Source organism: Arachis hypogaea, chromosome 18 (assembly GCF_003086295.3).
Source record: "Arachis hypogaea cultivar Tifrunner chromosome 18, arahy.Tifrunner.gnm2.J5K5, whole genome shotgun sequence".
In the NCBI taxonomy this organism is placed as follows: domain Eukaryota; kingdom Viridiplantae; phylum Streptophyta; class Magnoliopsida; order Fabales; family Fabaceae; genus Arachis; species Arachis hypogaea.
Genome location: NC_092053.1, coordinates 26,184,683 through 26,193,249, shown reverse-complemented (window position 1 = coordinate 26,193,249; position 8,567 = coordinate 26,184,683). Strand labels below are relative to the sequence as shown.

Here is an 8,567-nt window from a genome sequence, read left to right as displayed (position 1 = left end):
TCACCTCTGGTGTGATGGAGAAGAGAGGAGAAGAGAGTGTGCGATGGAGAAAAGAGGAGAAGAGAGTCAATTGGGGGTTAGGGTTTTTAACCTTAATTTAGGGACCATATTGAGTCAAAACAGTTTACATCGCCACGTCAGCTAGCTGTTGTGCTGACAGTGTGTCACCAACGAGTCCAAGTCAGCTTTCCGGTTGCGCCAGCTGGACAAAATTGGCCAGAAGGACGAGTCTGAGTTCCGGAGTGCAACTTCAGGGATGAATATGAGTAATTTTTAACTTCAGGGATCACTATGAGGCTCGACGGTAACTTCAGGGACCACTTTGAAACTTATCTCAATCTATTACTATTGCCCCCTGTTTCCTCTTCTTGTTCCATATCTCATATTTTTTGATTCTTCCCTGCAGCTGCTTTGGTTTTACCCGCTATATGAAGAATTTCATTCTGTTATCTCAATCTCTTTGTTCAATTCAGCAATTAATTCGAATTGTATTGGAATTTGGAACTATGGTTTCACTTAATCTGTAACCCTAACTTGCTCTTTTTCAGAGCTTGAAATGAAGAGGATTTTGCTCGACATTTTCAAAGAAAAGCTTGGAAGCTGGTACAATTCCAAGTTTCTACAAGAAGGCATGTGAAATCGTTACTTTTTCATACTTTATTCTAGTATAAAATTTATGTGTCTATATCATAGTAGTCTTCTCCCTCTTCACAATAAAATTTGAATTAGTTCCCAGTGCATCATATCCCTACCAAATCGAACCCAATTTGCCCCATAATTGTGCCAGACAGGTACAATTTTGTTAGAGTATCTGTCTTTGCTGCATATAGGATTAATTTTACACAAGTCCTCTAATGTGTAATAGGATGGTTAAGTTTATCAGTGAAAGCAATTTTTTTCCTCCGCCAACTTTTTGTTTTCTTTTGCTAATCATACCTTCTACTTCAATCTGTTTTCTGTCTGTCACGGTAACTTGCATCTAGTTTAATCCTGTTGATGATAATTACTTCATTAGCGGATCCTTGGATGCTAAGGTTTGCATATGGAGCATTCCTGATAGGCATGTTGTTGATTGGACTGATATGCATGAGATGGTTGCTGCTGCTTGTTATACACCCGATGGTCAGGTTGGTCTAAAGATTAATATGCATCCATTCCTAACATTTGGAAATTCAACTTTTTTAGTTGCATCTCAATCAAATTTGCTGGTTCTTGCAGAGTGCACTGGTTTGTTCTTACAAGGGCAATTGCCACTTATATAACACATCAGGTACCATCGCTGAGATTTTATTTTCTAATAATTTTTATAACACATCAGCTACCACTTATATAACACATCAGGTACCACTTACAGGGCAATTGGCAAAGTACAGGTTTCTGAAGGTATCATTTTCTGGCTAACCTATTCATTGGTTATATCTGCTTAAACTTATGATACTTTTCTCAGTTGGTGACATTCTCCTTATTTACTGAACACTGAATGCTGATGATTTGGACGCAATGTAGGTTTGCTTAAGAGAAAATCGTGTAATAGATGATGCTACTGGCTTGGGTTTCCATGCTAAAAGCTGCCCAAAAGCTGAGAAGATTGTTTCTGATTTTGTGATGAGCACATCCACAATGCTCCTTCACTTGCAGCTACATTAATAAGAATGCATTTTCATGATTGTTTTATCAGGGTAATTATTTAGTTATTACTTAAGTAATTACTAATTAGCTTGTTGTGTTTCAAAATAACCTGAGTTTTAATTTTCAGGGGTGTGATGGATCAGTGCTTTTGAACAACACAAACAAGCAAGCTGAGAAGAATGCTCCACCAAACTTGACAGTGAGAGGGTTTGACTTCATTGAGGGAATAAAGAGCCTTGTGGAAGTTGCATGCCCTGGTGTTGTTTCTTGTGCTAATATCTTAACTTTGGCTGCCAAAGACTCTATTGTTGCCACTGTGAGTACATCAACATAATAATCATTCATCAACACTAATATTATATAATTAACATGGGATTTTCATTAGGGTGGACTCTTCTGGCAAGTTCCAACAGGTAGAAGGGATGGTTTAGTTTCTAATTTGTCAGAAGCCACATGAAACATTCCTGCTCCATTTGATAACTTCACCACCCTGCAAACTAAGTTTAATAATGCTGGACTTGATCTCAATGACTTAGTCATCCTATCTGGTATTTACATTAATAGGTAGCTTATTAATAAGTAGCTTAGTCATCCTATCTTAGGTCAATTAAGGTCAATTACATGTTTTCGGAACTCAGTTGTGAACAAAAATAAATTCCTTATGCAGGCAAAATGCCATTCAGTTAGAGGAGAAGGAGAAAAGGGAGAAAGAAATGAGATCGAAGATTATTGAGGAAGCTGAGGAATATAAGGTGGCTTTCTATGAGAAAAGGAAGCTTAATGTTGAGACTAACAAGGTTCAAAACAGAGAAAAGGAGAAGGTAAAACATCATCATCATCATTGTTCACTTCCTTCCTGTCTTTTAATTCTATAATAAATTTCGCTTATGGAACAGCTATACTTAGCTAATCAAGAGAAGTTCCACAAAGAGGCCGACAAAAATTACTGCACCTGATGCCGCCTCATATGATGCCGCCTTCACCTGCACCTGCCAAAGGCCCCAAAGATGGCAAGGATGCAAAAAAAAAACAGCATCTAAAAATGGGAAGCCTGCACCAGAAGGTGCACCTGCATCGCAACCGAAGGATGCTGCCACCAATAATGGCACTGCAGAGGTACCCCAAAAAGAAGCTCCTTCCACTCCGGAGCAATCTGCTACATAATTCTGCACATCACTTAGGCTTTCTCAGAACCTCATTTCTACTGTTTCCCTTCTCAGTGAAGTCTTTGCGGATATCTTTTGTTCTTCTCTTTAGTTTCTATGGCTCATTGGTTCGCTATTTTTATATTTTTTATTTTTACAACATTATGATTTTGTATCTATCAAAATCCATTATTTTTTACTTGCTTTGACCTTTGACCATGGAAATTCAGTGTTCATCGGTTTTGATACAACGAGAATTTGTCAATTAAGTAGCTTATTAATAAGTAGCTTAAACTTTGAATCTATATGATATCTAATGATTGCTACCTAATCGTTATGGCCATTCAGGTTTCACTTACACAGGCAAGAATAGATGAGTGAACTCGATGAGGGCTCTGATGGTTTCTTTCAGCCACATGTATGGATTCTTATTGTTATTGGGTTTCCTATTTAGTGTGCTCTTCATGTGTTTAATTGAGTTGTCTCATTTTCTATTAAAAAATGCAGCTATATTGATATGCTTGAAAAGGAAGAAGCTTAAATCTATTGCTAATAAGGATCTCAACAAATCGTCTGCTGATGAGGTATTGCTAGTATTTTTAAACATTTTTTCAATGTGATGCTTACAGTTTAAACATTTTTAAGTAAGCTCTTATATTGGACTAAAGTCCTTATACTATGCTAATATTTTTCAACCAAATCCTTCTCGTGTAAAAATTTCGTAATCAAGATCTTATGCTGTACAAAAATTTTTAGGAAAATGGTAATTTATCATCCATGACCATTACATGAGCTTGATTACAAAATTTTAAACTCAAGGATCTTGTTAAGATATGCTTCTATGATATAGGCACTTGATTAGATATATGTAACGCGTATAGAATATACTAATTTGATTACAAGTTTTAACTATAAAGACCTAATTAAAAAATGAGTGACAGTGAAACTATAAAGACTTTCACTAATATAGCCTTAGCCTTTTTTTACATTCTTGTATAACAAAATACAATATTCTAGTATAATATCCAACCTAAGATATTTTGTCTTTTCGAGGGATCATCTTGTCTCTACTTTATTATCCTCAAACAAGGCTGACAAGAAGACATGCCAAAAGAAAGGTAAATGCATGTAATTGAAATCTAGTGGAGTAATTGAAATTTCAGTTTCTTTTTTTTTTCTTTTTTTTTCCATTAGAAAGTCTTGAGGTGTCCCATTTCCTTCAACTTTTATACCTTGATATTCTTTTTTGCCATAACCTGGTCCTGGAAGATCCTTAAAAAGCGACATTCGTTAAGGATCTGTGCCAGTTCCAACAATTAATATAAACTGCCTTTATATTACTAACATTGCTGAATACCAACAACAAAAATTTCTTCCTGGCTCCATACCATTAGTTAATGATATTAGTCATCATAGTTTGAATCATAAACTTATTTCAGTGTTAACAAAAAACAAAGTTTCCTTATTCATCTCCTTTCAATTGCTGTTATATTCTTTTTTACTTCAGGAATCGAAAACAGTTGACCTTGTCGAACCATTGCCTGGTGGCCAGCGGACAAAACGTACGTATTTCAGTCTTCTTACCAACTGTGGCCTTTATTTCTGTTTTTTTTAGAATCTGAATAGATACTATGTAATTATGTTAATTTGAATTAGAATTTGGAAAAACATAAAATTCATGCAATCTCTATCCTCTCTTCTATCTCAGCAGTTATGATGGTATATGATGATGTAGTATGTCCATGCTTGTGAACTATCAATTTAGGATAATGCTAATACTTAGAGCAAAAAATGCTATTAATTGTCGAAGGCTTTGGCATGAAATTCCTATGGATAGTGAAAAAATACAGTTTATTGTTGATGGAAAAAGAAGACACTGTACAAAAGGAGGGTGTAATTGTTGTGTGCAATCTCATTCCTTTTGTTACTAGGTCTTAGCTTCTTCACTAAACTCTCTTATTTTCCATACATATAATTGATGCTCTTATAAAATTCTTTTCTTCAGGTTTTATGAGGGGGTTGTTGAATCTTATGATCCTGTCAAAAAAAGGTGTGTATAAAGCTTCAGTGCCTTTTTCAGTTATTTTTCGACATGTTTGATTTCATCAATTTAATACATGCATAGTTACATTGTGCTACCAGGTACAAGGACTTGCTCTTCAGAGACTCGCCGAGGCATCGGATACGTAAGTATAATCCGGTCTGTTGAATCTGTAGTAGAGACTCGTCGTGTTAGATACTTCATAGATACTTTTACATATTTCTAGCTATACTTTATTATTTTTCATACTAGTTTTTAAACTTATTTAGAGCATCACATGATTACATTTCTCTTTTAGTTATAAGTTGTGTTTTATGTTAATTATTTTAGCAAATTTGTATAGATATATGTTAATTATTATAGTAGTGGCATAATGAGTGTATGTTTATTAATTTGTTATAATATGAAATTAATGAATTTAGATTTCAATTTGTGGTTCTATATGACCCTGCTGTTATCATTTGCATCCTTGGTTACAATAAAATCGACGACAATTCTGTCGCTTTTTAAATTTAACATAGACAAAAATCAACGGCAATGTTGTCGATTTTAATGTAAAATAGACAAAAGGAAATGAAAAATATGTCGGTAATTTAATAATTAAATCGACAGCTAATTTGTCAATTTTAATAAATAAAAATATCGACACAAATGTCGTCGATTTTAGATAATATTATCGACGACAAAGGTGTCGCTTTTATTAAATATGTAAAAATCTTAAACCTATATTACCGACACTGTAGCCGTCGATTTTATTAAAAGTTTATCGACACCCCAAAAAGCCGTCAATTTTATTAGTTTTTTGAAAAATCGACACGCTTTAAAGCGACGACTAACATCGTCAATTTTATCGTCGATTTTTAATATTATCGACGGCAAAGCCATCGATTTGGCCGTCGATTTTAACGGTATTTCTTGTAGTGATTTTTCATTTATTTTTTATAACCTTTATAACAATAACTTCTATTCTTCTTAAAGTCTTGGTCATTTTTATAATTATTTATTTTTCTCATTTGTTTTTTATTTATGCGATCTTCCATCTTTTTTTTCTCTTATGGGGTTGGTATTATGTTGCTTGATCAGTGTGCATTCTGAATATTTTAAATGTATTAAGTTTAGCGGATTTGAATATTACATAAAATTAGGATTCGAATTCTAGATGTCACACAAGTTTTGGCACCTTATCAGCTTATCACTCTGGCTGAATTCTAATAATTTCAAATTTGTTGCAGAAACCCGAAGCATAATTATTAGGTAGTAGGGGTGAGTACGGGTCGGATTGGTTCGGGTTCAAGGTGAAATTAGAATCGAACCAATTAAAATGTAATTAATTCAGTTTAGTTTGAATTTGTATTTTTTTGTGTATGTACCTAAATCAAATCAAACCGATTAAGAACAGATTGGTTTAGTTCAGGTAATTGGGTACCCGATGAAACAGAAATTCATAAAAAAAAAATGAAATTTTATCTTAAAAATTCAACAAGTACAATAAACATGTAACATCAATTGAAATAATCCAAACATATTAAACACCAAATACTTTATAAAAATATTCAATATTAATTTTTAAGATATTTATTATTAACAAAACTCTATATATTATTATTTCATAAAATAAGAGAAGTCATGTATTTTATCTGATCTTGACATTCATTAATTAGTACAAGTATTATAATAAGTTACTAACCAATTAATACAATTGGAAGAGCTTACTGCAGAGTATTTGTTAATCACTGAATCGATTATTCAATTACAACAACACAGGCAATCTTGATCTAACATTGAACCCAAATTATTTACAGACATTGCAAGCATTATGTCCCCAAAATGAAAGTGGTGATAGCCTAACCGATTTGGATGTTTCAACTCCAAATACATTGGACAGCAGATATTACTCCAATCTTAGGTCTCAAAGAGGATTGTTTTAGAGTTATCAAGAGCTTTATTCAACAAGAACTAACAATTTTTAATTTCAAAAATTGAACAGAAAATAAAATAATTAACACTTTAACGTATAACATAAACAAAAAATTATAGACTAACACTAACTTGACCGAGTGACTGGAGAAGACGATGCTAGAACCTGGAGGAAGCTGGCTGCTGGAGAGGGGACTGCGGACGATGATGTTGACGGAGATGCCGACGGAGACGCTGACGACGGAGAGGAAGTTGGTTGCTGCATCGCTGCTGCTACCAGGAAGACGATGGAGAAGACGATGCGCCTGACGGTCCCACGGACGAGGAAGAGAAGATGATGTGCCTGACGCCTGATAGAGAAGACGATGGAGAAGCTGGTTGTGCAAGTAATGGTGAGGTGGTAACTGGTGAGGTTTGAGAAAGCTCTACCTCTACTATGGTTTCTAGGTTTGTTTACTCCATGGGGTAAGAGACTGAGAATGTGAGAAGGTGCCGCTAGTGTTACTGTGTTAGGGTTACAAGTTGAAAAACTCACTAAAAGACATATATATATATATATATATATATATATATATATATATATATATATATATATATATATGCCGCTAGTGTTACTGTGTTAGGGTTACAAGTTGGAAAACTCAATAAAATATATATATATTTTATTTAATTAATATATGAACGGATCTACGGGTCGGTTCGGATTCTGCTCTTCCAAAACAGTTACCTGAACCAATCACTAGGAATAGCGCTATCGGTTTGGTTCGGGTTGGACCTGATTATCCGTTGGTTCCAGAACCAATTTAATTGGTTCGGTTCAGGTTCAGACGGGTAATCGAGTACCCGCTACCCATGCTCACCCCCACTAGGTAGAGGTATGTAAATATACATCTAATATACTAATTTTATATCATTTTCTTATTGAGTAGATAACTAAAGTAGCATTTGTTTTGAGGTATTGGAACGGAGACTTGGAGACTGGGGCTCAGTATCATATTTGTTGGTCGAGAAACTATTACTAAAATTTCAGTCTTTGTCTCCAAAATTTCAATATTTTAGTACCTTCAAAAAGTGGGGACACAGGGACTGAAATTTTTTGGGATAGAGATTGAAACTTTAATAACATTTTATACCTAAAATATTCTCATTTCAATTAATTAATTCCAACTTTACTCTTTGTGCAAATTAAATTAGAACTTCATTTTTATGTTAATCTTTGTCTCCTACTTTATACCAAACATAATATTGATACTTATTTCAGTATCTGTCTCTCAATCTCAATCTCTCAATCTCCGTTTCTCTTCCAAATGCTACATAAAAGATCAAATTTGAGCCTTGTTAATATGAAAATTTATAGGCACCGACAGAACTTTTACCTCTACAGTAGCTTACTTGGCTTGAACAAAATTTGTTGAGTTCAACAGCGTAGGAAACTTGATATAGACTGAAAACAAATATCTATGATATTGTTTAGTTTTCCTTAAATGAGAAATTAAACTTTTTTTTTGTGGATCGATTTTTTATTTAAAAATAATAAAATCACATAACACTAGTTAATATTAGTGGGTCTCCAAAATTCAAATGAGACCCACAATTCAAATAAAAAAAAAAGAAAAGTAGCTAAAAATCATGGCAAAGTAAAAAAAGAAAAAGAGAGAGAAAAAGTGTCTTCCATCACACACACAAAAAAGAAAAAGAAAACCAGAGTGAGAGAGAAAGGAGAAGAACATCGACTAAGAGAAGAAGAAAAAGGGCAATATGGCAGTTCCAATGTGTTCTTATTGTATTGGTAAATTTATTTTCTTTCTTATGAAATTTTAGTATGTTATTTTTGG

At 33.8% G+C, this 8,567-nt stretch overlaps 1 long non-coding RNA gene and 1 pseudogene across 3 annotated transcripts; both read left to right on the top strand.

The window, feature by feature from the left end:
* The first annotated feature begins 381 nt into the window (after positions 1-381).
* LOC112772718 (peroxidase 30-like) lies at positions 382-2,197 on the top strand (annotated as a pseudogene).
* A 113-nt stretch (positions 2,198-2,310) lies between these two features.
* Positions 2,311-7,265, top strand: LOC140173146 (uncharacterized). 3 transcript variants are annotated; one of them, XR_011876401.1, is made up of 9 exons: positions 2,311-2,450; positions 2,526-2,745; positions 3,123-3,192; positions 3,282-3,358; positions 3,828-3,892; positions 4,282-4,336; positions 4,780-4,824; positions 4,917-4,960; positions 6,048-7,265. It is a non-coding gene; the product is annotated as an uncharacterized lncRNA (long non-coding RNA). The 3 variants fall into 3 exon arrangements; XR_011876400.1 differs by lacking the exon at positions 6,048-7,265 and having other exon boundaries at positions 4,917-5,256; XR_011876402.1 differs by lacking the exon at positions 6,048-7,265 and having other exon boundaries at positions 3,810-3,892; positions 4,917-5,256.
* Positions 7,266-8,567: the final 1,302 nt, after the last annotated feature.